Source organism: Bactrocera oleae, chromosome 3, assembly GCF_042242935.1.
Source record: "Bactrocera oleae isolate idBacOlea1 chromosome 3, idBacOlea1, whole genome shotgun sequence".
Lineage (NCBI taxonomy): Eukaryota > Metazoa > Arthropoda > Insecta > Diptera > Tephritidae > Bactrocera > Bactrocera oleae.
In genome coordinates, this window is record NC_091537.1 from 59,304,601 (window position 1) to 59,318,446 (window position 13,846).

The window sequence follows — 13,846 nt, forward strand, 5'->3', positions numbered from 1 at the left end:
TCTAAAATTCTTGTATTCCCAGACTTTAATAAACTATTTATTCTGACAACAGATGCTTCCAATACTGCAATTGCGGCAGTCCTTTCTCAAGAGGTAATCGGTAAAGATAGACCCATAACTTACATATATAGATCATTTAATAAATCCGAGGAGAATTACTCGACAAAAGAGAAAGAAATGCCCGCCATAGTATAGTCTCTCGACAAATAAAGGAGCTACATGTATGGAGCCAAAGAAATAAAAATACTTACTGACCACCAGCCACTGACGTTTGCATTAAGGAACAGTAATAACAATGCCAAACTAAAAATGTGGAAAGCAAGGATAGAAGAATATGATTATAAAATCATTTACTAACCGGGAAAAACAAACGTTGTCGCTGTCGCGTTTTCACATCTACAGATGAAAATTCATAAAATAGCGCAGGAAAGGATAGCTCAAAGTTTATTCCTCACTGCGAAGCTCCGTTAAATGTATGCAAAAATTAAATTATATTCCTAGAAGAAAATTAAACACGAAGAACCTCATCGAAATACCACAAAAACCTAAGTAAAATCTTGAAAAACATTCTCAACCCAAACACAAACAAATTATAAAAACAAACCCATTTTTAAAAAGGAAACTATCGCTAAAGACAATACCGTAACTAATCAAGGTAACAGAAAGATTGACGCGTTTCAAAACTGACGATTATTTATCCTTTAGACTCTTACCGTACTAACCAACTGCGATAGTGGGCACGTACAAATCAAACAAGAACTAGGAAAGATCACAAGGTTAGGTTAAGTTAGGTAAGGAGGTCGATCCCAAGAAGGATCTCACTTGGACAGCTTAAACGCCGGTCCGTTGTAGTACCTAAAAAAAGCTCCTGTCCGCTGGATCAAAAGACCCTTACAAGTCGATAAAACGCTTTCTGCCTGTAACAAACTTGTTAAGACGGCCAATATCCATTTCGGCTAAATATTCATATCCGCCGAAAGTGTGATTGCGAGATGTTCCAGTCTCAGCCTGATATTGAAGTAACCAGATGCTTTTCTAGTGAGGATAGACACTCCTTGACTAGCTTTGATTGCACGGTTCGCGCGCCAACGTCGCCGCTCTACTGTCGGAGTGTATGCTCACTTCTCTAAACAAAGTTTCAATACGGAGCAGTACTTCTACCGCCACCTTGATAGCAGCCACTTCCGCCTGAAAAACACTACAGTGGTCCGGTAGCCTGAAGCTAAGATTGACGGAGCTCTCCTGCAGCAATATAAGGTGACCTATGCCTTCGTAACTCTCTCCTCGATGTTTGGCCTCCAGGAAAGCTCTATCAAGGATAAGCCTTAGGTACATCACTTTATCAACAGGTTGAAGACGTGAACTTCCGAAAGAGGGGAAAGGTACATTCGGGATCTTATACCTCCTAGTAAATAAAACCGTTTCGGTTTTACTTGGGTTGACGCCTAGACCGCTTCTTCTTTACCAGTTGGATACCACGTTTCACCTTCGGTAAGCTCGTAAACGGTAGTTAGGAATCTTCCCTTAATCAAAAGAATCACATAATCAGCAGAGGCTATCACCCGACAGCCCTGCACCTCGAGTTCTATAAGTAGGTCGTTTAACACCAAGAACCAGAGCAGTGGGGAGAGTACCCCTTGCTGCGGAGTTCCCCTAGTAATCTTTCTGGTTGACTTGGTACTACTGCTTGAGGTTCAATTCCACCTCAAACTTTTCGAGGGCTTTAACTACCGCCTCTGGTTGCACGTTATTGAAGGCCCCTCGATGTCGAGATAGGTGCTCACAGGGAATTCCTTGTACTTCAGAGCTATTAGCCAGCCATGACACTACATCGTGCAAAGCAGTGTCGACCGACCTTCTTTTGATATAGGCATGCTGCGCCTGTAACAGTTTACCCCTCGGTAATCTGCTCCTAATGTACAGATATATAAGCCTTTCCAACGTTTTTAACAAAAACGAGAATATACTAGTGGGTCTGAAATCTTTTTCACCGACGTGAGAGCTTTTACCAGCCTTTGGAATAAACGTAATCTTAACCTGTCTCCAGCCCTTCAGGACATGGCCTAATCTAACACAGTTCGAGTAGATGGGGGCCAGCCAGCTGCATAACATCTTCACCGTACGCTGTAGTTGCGCCGGTACAATGCCATCAGGCCCCGGGGACTTGAAGGGTTTGAGAGATTTCAACAAATAAAATCAAAAAGAGGAAGGTGGAAGGTAGAAGGAGGTGGCTCCAGTTCATCGTCGTTTGGTTCGTCCTAGACGAAGCAATAGAACAGAATCACATCTGGAGCAGCGCAAGGATTCATACTTGTTTTCACCCTTTACCGGGGACGATTTCGTCCCCCTAGGTGAAGATGTCCCCCCCAGGAAACACTTTTGCAGAGGACCTGCTTCCTTCCTCGTTCTTAGTTATGTTGTTGTTGTTACGATTCATTTTAACTGGGTCCCCACTCAGAACCGCTATCCATCTCCTGGAAAGGTAGTCGCCCAGGTAGCCCGTTTCAGGTTTAATATTATTTTGCGCTTCCACCTGTGCTGAAATACACGCTTCGTGCTCTCCCGGCTGTGACTACCCTTGTACTGGTATACATGCTTCCTGCTCTTCCGACTGTCAGGATACTTTTGTTGGTATACAAGCTTCTTGCTCTTCTGACTGTGAGGACGCTTTTTTGGTACACAAGCTTCTTGCTCTTCTGACTGTGAGAACAATTTTACTGGTTCACACACTTCCTGTTCTTCCAAAATTGAGGATGCCTTTGCTGATATACGCACGTTCAGCTCTTTCGACTGTGAGGACCCTTGTACTTGTACGCTCCTGACGACTGTGCTGACAAACGCTCCCACACAGCACAAAGCACCTCTACTGAACATTGAGTTACTTCCTTTTCTTGTATTTTTATTGTCTCTTCCTCTAATTCCAATTGATTTGGCTTAATATGAAGAAATCTTCCTCTCTCATTTTTTGGCTAAATGAACCAGAAGAAACAATTTTTGATTACAATTCCAATAATTAAAGTATATATACATATTCAACATAGAAATATACAATATTATAGATTATTTTACAATTAATTAAATGATTCACACTTATACATTATTATAATGCCGATATTAGTAAAGTTATGTATATAATTTACTTACTTGTATCCAGTAAGCTCTCATTACCTCACACCAAAGTACAATACTATAGTTTGCGTACAAGTCGTAGAACCTCATTTCATTTACATTTCCTTTTCAACCGATTTTTGGCCTCAATGTCCAACACATGGAATATTTTAATTTGATAGCCAGAAACCATGGCAAAATACGTGTTGGATTGAAATCGAGCATCTTATAAAAGGGATGATCGTCCGAGATGACAGCCCTCTGCGTGTAAATAGCAGTGTTAAAAGTTACATTCCGCAAGGTGGTGTGCTCCGAACGGTACAGCACATTCTTAGCCTTCTCGGCTCCCCGCGCTGCACCACAAGTAAGGAATACTGTTAGAGAGTTCTTGGTTTCTTAGAGATATTAATGATTTCCCTTAGACGCTGCACACCCAATGGTACGTTATTTGACGACACACCAGCAAAATGGAAAGGGTGTCATCTAAAAAATACAGAAAGTTAATGAATAAGTAGTTAATTTAAGAACTTCACAGTCATGCTTACCTGGACATGCGCTTATTGATGTGGTATATGTTTCATATGTTTCGCATAATAGCCCACCAAACACTGAAACAGTAGTGCGGCGTTCTCATTGGCCTGTTTCGAAAGATGATCGTTGCCCATCACGATGGCTCATCCCTGCAAGGCAATGTAAGTTGAGAAATATTTCACACAACGTTTCACGATCGTCACTTCTTTGGTAGTAACTATTGTAGACACTAAAAAGATAAAAGAGAAATCAATAAAAACGCTCTGTAATACACAGGTACATAAACATACAAATAAATTAAATACCTAAATACACTTAAAAGAACAGAATCACATCTGAAGCAGCGCAAGGATTCCTACTTGGACCATACCTATGTGGCGCAAGCTACGACGGAATTTTAAACGTCAAAATGCCAGACGACTGCAAAATCACTGGGTACGCGCACGACATCCCCGCCGTCGTAACAGCTAGTAATACCGACATAGCCAGACGCAAACTAACACAAGTCATGCTGCGAACACAGACATGGTTGCACTCACACGGCCTTAGCCTAGCGGCGGAAAAAACCGAGCTGATCCTGCTTACTAGGAAATACATCCCGCTGGAAGTGAACATGCAAGTTCATTTAAAAACTATACAAACGACGAAAACCCTAAAATACCTAGGTTTAAGAATGGTTAACAAACTGATGTACAGGGTTTAAATTCAGCATGCTGCTAAAAAGTCAGGCAATATAACTATGTCACTTTCAAGACTTATTTCAAACATCGGAGGTCCGCTTGCAAGCAGAAGAAAACTGCTCATGGACACAACACAGTCAGTGTCGTTATCTACCGACGACGGGTATTAAATTTTCTCTATCTACAATGAATGCTCTATTGGTTGCTGCTGTGAGAGTTCTATAAAATAAGGGACCATTCAGACCCATTTGAAGTTTCTGATACAGTGTAAATAGTTTAATTACTATTTTAAATTTTTTGGGGACGTAATGAATGTGGTGAACGGCGATCTTGGCTTCTTAGGGGCGAGGGGTATACGTTAAAACCATAATTATTGACGCCTTACCGTAATCCTAATGATAACATAATACAGCAGCGACTCAACAACAAGCACTCTTCTAACCGAAATGTGGTTGAACGAACGATCGGAGTACTGAAAAGTCCCTTTAGTTTTCATTTTCCATATCAAAAATGTGGTTAAGACTATTAATATCTGTTGTGCGTTACACAATATTTGTCGACATTATAAAGTGTTGCAGTCAGATAATATCGAAATTAGTATGCTTGAGGTAATGAATGAAATCGATGAAAATGACGACATCGAAGCGATAAATGTACATTTGGCCAGTACAATAAGAGATGATATTGAACTTAATCTTAATTAAAACATACCTTTCTGGTTGTTGTTTCAATTGTATTTCATGTTTGGCAAAGTTTAATACATATGAGAAAATCAATTCGTTGATTAAACATTAAATATCAAAATGTATTCTTATCTCCCAATTTATTTTCGGATATCGGCAATTTTACTATATTTACACAAGTCACGTTTTTCTTTAAATTTTACTTTAACTTTTCATTTTTACATTCTCTGCTTATGTAGTAAATTTTTAACAGAAATTCTAACAGTTTATCGTCGATTCTGATTTGCTCTGGTATTTGTGTTCGGAACAATACATACACAATTTGGTCGCATGATGCCAGTGAGCGATGTTTTATGTTATTGCGTGAACTGCAATTTAGCGAGGTAATATTCAAAACATAATTTTTAACAAAACATGGAAAATAGTATTTAAATACATACATATATTTGTATAAGAATGGTTAATATTTTATTGATAATTGCTAATACATACAAATACCAATGTTCTTATTAACGCGGTAAATAGTACCTTAATACATACCCATATGCTATATAAATTAAAACAATTGATTTTTTAGCTTCCAATACTTAATCAAAAGAATATACTTATGTATTTGCTCTCATTTAATAAATGTTTTTTATAATTTTCAATTGAAAATTAATACTACTAAGTATGGCATCACAAAAGATTTCATCATATACATATCAATTTCACGTTTTCTGTCATTTTCATTGTTTTCCAATTCCACAAGCCAGGAAACGTCACGGTGATAGAGGTAGAAGACGGATTTGGGCTCTTCGTCACATGTTTGTTTACTTATACTCTCGCAACATGTTGCTCTAGAGTATAATAGTTTGGTTCACCTAACAGTTGCTTGTAACACCTAAAACTAATCGATGAAAGATCAAGATTATAAAGCACATTGAAATTCAGGTGAATATCTGTCTGTGCGAACTGTAACTGGAGTAAACATTAATATATATTGATGAAACTTGATACACATGTTCCTTGGTACCATAAGAACTTCTATGTTGTACATGGGTGGAATAGGTCCACTGCCGAGCCCACAAATTGCCATTATAAAAAACCCTATATAATGCCATATATAACTAACCCTTAAATAAAGATACAAAACTATAATTTAGTACAGCGAATCACATAAAAGAAGGGCATATAGATGTGACCCCGCTTCCTACGATGTTAAATTCACATATTTCACAAATCACTAAAGCTCTATCAACCAAGTTTGCTCAGAACAAATCTTTTCGGCACTCCTTCCAACAGTGTGAAAATGGGTACCCATTCACCATGTAATGATTATATTAAAAACTACTTAAGTGTTATAACTCACTAAATAAACACGTCAGAAGAATTAAATTTCACATCCTATATGAGTCAAAAAGGCTTCATGGGAGCCGATGACAAAGATGGAAAATGGCGTGGCACCGCACACTTTTAGGTGAAAACCTATATCTTAGTAAAAACAATCTCAATTTTAACCAAACTTGGCATATTACATTAGCCGGACGTTTTGTATTTCGGTGCAAAAATTTGCGAAATCGAATCAAATACAACGACGCCTACTTCTCATTTTACAGCATATAAATCGAGAGTCAATGACCTTATCGAAATAAACCTTTGTACAAATAGTCCCTTAAAGGTATTCCATCTCACGTCTAAAAATTGACAAAATCGGACCGTAACTATTGAAGTACCCATATACCGAATATGTGGACTCTAGTGCCTATGGTTGACCTATTACGGCAAATAGCGGTAAATCCGTGAGTTCTAGTATTCTAATTCCGAGAGAGTCTCTTAATCATAAAAGCACTACCATATATTAAAAATAGGTAAAATTGGGTCAAAACTTCCAGTAACCATCCATGCATATAATATAAGGCCTTTAAATATTCGGTTGATGTTTTCCTCATATACCCAGTATATAAAATTTAGCTTCTTTGGTTTAGTTTATATTACACATACAATATCTCATTTGAGTTAACAAGTTTCATTTAAATATAAATATCTTGGACGTGAAGTAATATGTAGGAATGATACTTATAGAATCTATAACTTATATAATATTAGTCAATAAAATCTAAATATCACTTACGATTTTGTCAAACAATGAATGGTGAATTTCTACAAAATATTTTTTAACGTCAAGTTTGGCAACACCTGACAATATTTCCCCGCCTTTGAACTTTGCAAATTGCGCTAATATAAAATGTTCGGTTACATACGAACTTAGCACTTTCTTACTTGTTTTAGTTAATATTTGAATGATAATTGATAATCAGCCATATTCTGTGTTGTGGAGGCGAAGAAGTTGATAGTAAATAGTATTAAATGAACATGTATCATACTTAAAATTACATATATGTACCTTTTACAACCCTGTAAATTATTGTAACGGATTTCTCTATAAATCGTCTACCTTGTTTCTCACTCTTGAGTTCGCTCACTGCATTGTTAAATAAAAGTCTCAATTTATTGCTGTACATCTCTCTTTATTTCAAATTCCAACAACTTAACACTTATTACCCGCTATTAGAGTTTAGAACTTGTTGCTTATAGCTTAATTGCACCTTACACGGCAACACACTAATTAGAACTGTGTTTGCTGCACAATCTGGCAGCCCTTATATAATATATTGTATACAAAACTTGCTTCGAACATTCTGGCAACTACGAGTTTCGCCATCTATTTGGTTCTAGCAAGCTATCATCGATTCTGATTTGTTCTGGCAATCGGTAGTCGAAGATCATTACCAAAAATTACCCTTGCTGAAGTCTTTTCTTTTCTCCAATCTTTTTGATACTTGTCCACAACTCTCCTCAAATGTCCAAAGTTCGATAGAATCGTTCTACCATGCCATCGGTTTGCGGATGTAGTGTAGTTGTACGGGTTTTCCGGATACCCAGTTTCTGGCATATCTCCTCTATTAGAGCTGATTCAAAATTCCTACCTTGGTCATAATGTAATTCTATTGGAGTTCGGCATTTCTTGATACCCAATTATTGATTAATACATCCTCTACTGTTCCTGTCTCTTGGTTAGGAATTTGCGTACACTTCTGGCCATTTGCTGAAATGTCCATGACTACCAAAAAATATTTGTTTCCTAGCTTACTGACAGTAAATTGACCAGCTACATCCATGGCAATTCGCTCAAACGGCACACCTGAATTGTACTGCATCATTTGGACTCCTAGAGCTCGGCCCTTTAGCTGCAATGTACTCGACACAAATGGCGATCCACTCCGTAACTGATTGATGACAACCAACCCAATTAAATCTTGGTTGAATTTCTGCAAGGTTTTAGTAATCCCCATTTGTCCTCTACTTGGACCGTTGTGTAGTTCATTGCGATGTCGGAAATTCTTACTTTCGGAACAATTACCAAAGCTCGGGAGCTTTGCTCGTCTTTGCTTTCCCATAAACGATGCAAGCAGCCATTCACCAACTTTAAACTATTCCATTGTGCCCAATATGCCTATGCGACTGGACTTTCTGTTTGCTATTTCTTCTCTCATTTTACGTTTCATTTCCAATCCATGTGTTACACATTTCAATTTTGGATCTTTTTGCTGACATTTTTGCAATTCTGGATATCAATCTGATGTAATTGTCAGTAGACGGACATCTATAATGTCTTCTGTGGAATCAACTTTCGAACAATGTCGCCATTCCAAATAATTTTTCGATGTTCTATAAAGAGGTCGTAACTTTGGAGACTCTCACTCCATCGTGCCAACTGTCCTTCTGGTTTCCTGAATTGCAGAACCCATTTTAATGCTGCATGATCTGTCTTCACCCGAAATCGCTGGCCATAAAGGTACTTATGAAAATATTTGATGCACTTCACCAACGCCAGTTGGTCTGTAATACGCAACCACTTTCTCATGCCCATCAATGACTTGTGATAGAACGCCTCCTACTGCAAATCCACTAGCATCCGTATCCAAAATAAACGTTGATCCAGGGACCGGGTATACTTACATTGGCGCAGTACTTAACCGTTTCTTCAGAGTTTGGAAAACCACTTGCACTGTTCTTTATTCCATTCCAAAATATGTTTTTTTTTCGTGAGTTTATGGTTGCTACAACCTACGCTTCCAAATTTGGAACGAATCGTCGATAATAAGTACAAAGTCCAAGCAAACTCCGCAATTCATGTACATCTTTAAGGAGTGGGCTAGTCTTTTACTGCAAATGCCATCCGTTGTCACTTCGTAATCTACGTAGCTTACTTCCTTTTTCGGGCTCAGCTTTAGATCAGCGAAGTTTTTACCCAACACGATGCTATCGTCGAGGTATGCCAAACAGGTCTTCCAGTGCAATCTTTTTAGTACCTAATCTATAAGTCTCTTAAAAGTAGCAGGACCATTACATAATCCAAAGGACATTATGGTAAATTGCCTTCTTTGGTTTCTTCGTTTGCCTCCACTTGCCAGTAACCACTTTTTAAATCAAGTGTTGAGAACGATTTTGTGCCTGATAACGAGTCCAGCGTGTCATCGAAATGCATTATCAACATGTAAACAATAAACTTTGGGCAATGTTTTTAACATTTATCGACGAAAAGTCCAGGTGGTGTGAAGTAATAACTTTTTTCTCTGTGGGTAATCGACTTAATTTTTTTTTATTTGACACGTTATTATTTAGGTTTTTTTAACCCTTATATTAGTAATCGGGTACCCGGGTACCCACCGGGGTTCATTTTAAGCTCTCAAATCGTCGTTTTTTAACTTAAAAGAAAGCTATTTGTGAGTTCATTTAATTGATTTATTTATTTTTTTCTTTTTAAATAAGCTTAAACTCTAGCCATCGCCCTATTAGCAACCGGGTTCCACCCACAGTGGAAAGCATAGGAAAAAAATTGTATATAATTTCTATTAATGCATGCAACTAAATTTTATTTAAAAAAACAAAGAAATATTACATTTTTTTTATAATTAATGCCATTGAACACATTGTACACGATTAACTGAGTGCTCGTCACACACAGGTTGGTGACAATTGGCACAGGCCTTACGTGTCTTTCGCCGTCTTCTTATTGGCAAAGCTTTGCAGACATGACAAGATCCTGTTTCTTTTTTCTTTCCGGTTTTATCTTTTGGAGTCTCTGGATCAGGATTTATTACGACTGTTTCTGTCAGTATATGGCCTAATACACTTTCAATGGCAATCTTTGTTGAGAAGTGGCGCATTACTTGTGGATTCGCCGTGCGATGTTCAATAATCAGCAATGCTAGTTCTTCACTTAGTTTACGCATAAATTGACGACGCTCTGTCGTTTTTTGGACAATCATGTTATTATTTTCATAATCAATTGCATATGCCGCAAGTGAAGAAATATCTAGCATGTTGAAGAACATTGCCATTGGCCATCTCGAAGATCGTCGTTGACTGGTGTATCTCCGCACCATTTGGTCCATTGTGTCAACTCCAGCTTTATATTTATTTTAAATTTTTATTTTTCCTGGTTTTCGTTTAGCGTCATCACCAACTGATATATCTGAATGCATTGTAAATATCAGAATGACAGCTTTATTTTTTTTAGGAACGTAGGAACACATGGTAACCTTTTCGTGAAATCCAAAAACTGTCGAATACTGCTCCCGTGTCTTACTCGCTCCCATAACACTAGGGATGTAAGGTTTATTTTTTTTAGCGTGCCAACAATGGTAATATTCCACGACAACAAATGTTTAGCAACTGGTACAGTAGTAAAGAAGTTATCCATGCAGATGTTTCTACCACTACTTCTATGCGTTTTCTGCATCACAAATCCACCAGACCTTTATACCATACTTAGCTGGTTTCGATGGAATATATTGAGTAAATCTAGTACAGCCCCGGTATGGATAAAGCTGTTCATCAATCGTCAAGTTAGCTGTTTGTTTGTACATCTGAGCTAAATTTGAATTCAACATTGTCCACACATCACGAATTGGAGCTGCCTTGTCTTCTTTTTACGTTCACTTTGAGTATTACCATCGTTGAATCGCAAAAAACGCAGAATATTATGGAATCTCGTCAATCCCATCGTCGCGCGATACAGCGGATAAGAATTGGAGTGCTACATGTATTCACATCCGTACTCGAATTATTTGCTCCAGCACAAGTCAAGATACTGAAGAGCGAATAAATTTCGGGTATCGTAACGGGCTTCCATTGATGCTGTGAGTTTGGATGGTTAGCATTGTACTTTTGGAAAATTGTATCAGCTTTTTTATTAGTGTGACGGACGATTATATCAACCATTTCGTAGGTAAAAATTTTTTTGAAAGTCTCGCTAATTGACAACGTTTCGGTACTGCGATCAGGCCCACTTCGCTGGCGTACAACATTATGAGCTGCGGTCTAATGCTGAGTAGGTGGAGTTTTGTTCCACACTGTTTTATCTTTGGCAATAAAAATCCCAGATGGTCCTTGAGCTCTTCCTAAAATAATAATAACAACATTAATTAGTTAATTAGGAAAAATAATTATTATTTCAATCATTGCTAAGAACAAATATCTTACTACCTTCAGGCTCAGCTGTTTCTACTTCATTGTCATCATCCTCACTCTCGCTACTCTCAACTTCTTCTTCTTCTTCTACTGCTGAATTCTCTTCAGCGATTTCTTCTGTATCTTCAGAATCTTCTGGTTCGTCACGCACTGAATTAGCTTGTTGATTTTGATGTCTAGCTCTATCTGGAATTAAGTCTTCGTCATCGCTATCAGAAACCCTACTCGAATCACTGCGTGTTCTCCAAGTAGTTTCCTCAAGTACTCATTCCTTTCGGTTGCACTTAACCTAATAAATTAAATATTATGTGATATACGTCGTAAATAATTAGAATTATATTACACAAAATTGTAATTAAAATATTTACAAATGTTAAATATATGTTACGTTTACTTACCGAGCATAGTCAGCTCTCGATAATTGTTCCATAGCTTTATTTTTCATTGTCAAGAAAACACCAAATGAAACACGTCTGATCCCACCAAAAATCTGTTACATACTATAAAATGCTCGAATCTAGTGCGCGATAGAAAACAAAGAAATAACCTTGAGTTTTTCTTTCTCTCTCGGACGGCATCTGCTCGGCTCTGAACAATAAAAGCCGGCCGACTACCTGGGGTAGCCCAAATAGGTTTCAGATGTCATTCACGATTCTACGTAGTTATTTTTTTCTTTTCTTTAAATTGTCACTGACTATTAATATTTGAAAAAATAAAAATTTTTAATTTTTTTTAGAAAATTTTTTTTTTAAATAAAGAAAATTTTTAATACTCAGATCGTGTTGCTAAAAGACGTCGGTAAAGTTGGTTACTAACATAAGGGTTAAACCAATGCCTGGGGTACCGAAAAGAGGGTTTAGATAGTGCAGAGGTACCATGATTTGCAGTCAATCATTTCCGTTCAAAGTGAATACAGACGAAATTTTATCGGTACTCCCCCGAGTTGATGGTCCATTATTAGGTTGGTACAAATTTTCGCCGAATCTGGAGGTATCGCAAGACCGTGTCATCGACATCCGTATGTTCGTGTTTAAGAAACAATCGCGGCTGTTGCATCGTCAATTCAGGCAAACGCAAAGGTTTGGACTCGCAACTTGGAGTTGACAGACGGTCATTACAACGGCTAATTTAAGATGACTTAAACCTGTTTCTGTATAATGTTCAAATAACAAGCCGTATATGGAGTGAATAAAATCTAGAAATAATCCACGAGAGGGAAATTCACCCAGAACGAGTCACGGTGTAATAGTAACTGTCAATGGGCACCGTTATTTAAAGATTTTGAATGAGTTTTTTTTACCCAGAACTGAACCGAAGATGTATCCCTTTCAATAGCGTTTGGTTCCAGCAAGATGGAACAACTGCACATAGTCATACCGATTATTGCGGAGCTCTAAAGGAAATTTGAAAACCAATTAATATCAAGAAACTCCACTTTCCGCTGGCCGCCAAGGTCAAATGACCTGACCGCAATAATTAATATTCTATTTAGGTGTCGCATATTCGTGGCTGAGCATGGAGGTCATTTACGGTCCATAATTTTTTTAAATAATTAATTATATAAAATAAAATGAAATTTGCTATACAATAAAAAAAAAATTGTAATGCATTGATTAAAAAAAAGGTATTACGGTTTCTTTTGTAACACGATTCGTGCGCTACTCTGTATTTTTCCTAAAGCAAAAGTAAAACTTGCTTGATGTTTTCAAACTATATAAAGCGAAAGTTGAAACATTTACGGGAAAGACAATTAAAGCGTTGAAATCCGACAATGGGCGTGAATATTGTTACGATGAACTTCATTAATTTTTATATGAGTGCGGAATTAATCGCCGTCTTACTATACCGTATACTCCGAAGTAAAATTGTAAGGTGGGACGTAAAAATAGAACTCTTGTTGAGATGACCAGGTGTATGATGAAGCATGCGGGTGCGCCTTCATCATTTTAAGCTGAAGCGGTGAAGCCGTGTTACATTCGAAATGGTTGTGTAACAAAAACAACGGGTAAAGTGTCATACCGGGTATAGACTAAGCGAAATCCGACAGTGGCGTGTATGCAATTATTTGTTACGAAAGCGTTTATACTTAAAAAAAAATTATAAAATCCTACAAAAGATAGAACAAAAAATAAACTTAATTGTTACAAAAATAAAAATACAGATACCGCTGTTGAAAATAGTAACGAAGAATCGGTAGACGTACCTAATTGTGAGGGGTAGGGTTTGACCAACATTTGTGCGCACGGGGCAAAAGGGCGACAACGAAAAGTATATCAACAATCGATCGCTGAGATCGATTCAGAAGAGGAAGCACGTTTTGTCACC

General features: G+C 37.6%; 1 long non-coding RNA gene across 1 annotated transcript; it reads right to left on the reverse strand.

Moving 5' to 3' along the window:
* Positions 1 to 9,840: 9,840 nt before the first annotated feature.
* LOC138855949 (uncharacterized) lies at positions 9,841 to 12,154 on the reverse strand. Its single transcript, XR_011395083.1, has 3 exons — positions 11,920 to 12,154; positions 11,537 to 11,810; positions 9,841 to 11,451 (listed from the first exon to the last, which is right to left on the reverse strand). It is a non-coding gene; the product is annotated as an uncharacterized lncRNA (long non-coding RNA).
* Between the last annotated feature and the right edge of the window lie 1,692 nt (positions 12,155 to 13,846).